This window comes from Ceratosolen solmsi, unplaced genomic scaffold (genome assembly GCF_000503995.2).
Source record: "Ceratosolen solmsi marchali unplaced genomic scaffold, CerSol_1.0 scaffold33, whole genome shotgun sequence".
Lineage (NCBI taxonomy): Eukaryota > Metazoa > Arthropoda > Insecta > Hymenoptera > Agaonidae > Ceratosolen > Ceratosolen solmsi.
The window spans coordinates 1,810,848-1,811,381 of record NW_011948438.1 but is presented as its reverse complement, the minus strand read 5'-3'; the positions used below and the strand labels follow the sequence as shown (position 1 = coordinate 1,811,381).

At 51.3% G+C, this 534-nt stretch overlaps 1 protein-coding gene across 1 annotated transcript in view; it reads right to left on the bottom strand.

Annotated features, from left to right (window-relative positions):
- The window catches only part of LOC105365351 (protein rhomboid-like), a gene marked incomplete at its 5' end in the record, with an annotated part of 47,165 nt that overhangs the window by 28,240 nt on the left and 18,391 nt on the right, over positions 1 to 534 (bottom strand). The gene's annotated exons all lie outside the window — the stretch shown is intronic.

Genomic DNA, 534 nt, shown 5'->3' with positions numbered 1-534 from the left:
TGGGGGGGGGGGGGGGGTGCGCGCTCGCGCTAAAATCCAGCGATTGCAATAGATCGATAGAACGCGCGACGAGGAGCTTGAGCGCGGTACCCGGTTAAAAAGCTCGGGCAAAGTTTGCTTTAAGTTGTGCAGCAACCGCGGTGTACCGTCATGTGCGGCCAACTTTGCAAACTACCATCCGCGCCGGCTTGGGTACACATTTATGGCTGCGAAATGCGACAGAGGATATACACGACGAATGCCGGGGCGGGAATTTCCAAAATTGTGACAAAAGTATCTAGAGACGACGATGGTTGCGGTGGTAAAGACGACAAAAATGATGCCCGAAATGTTAACAACGTCTTTTTGAGAGAGAGAGAGAGAGAGAGAGAGAGAGAGAGAGAGAGAGAGACAGATATGTGAAAACTGCGCGGGTATTTCTATCAAAGTGCCAAGTAAAGGCTACATCCAATGGAGATCAAAGGACATTTCCAAGTGGTCGTAAGATACATGGATGGGGCAGGACGAGGAGAAATTAGAGAGGGGGGGGGGGGG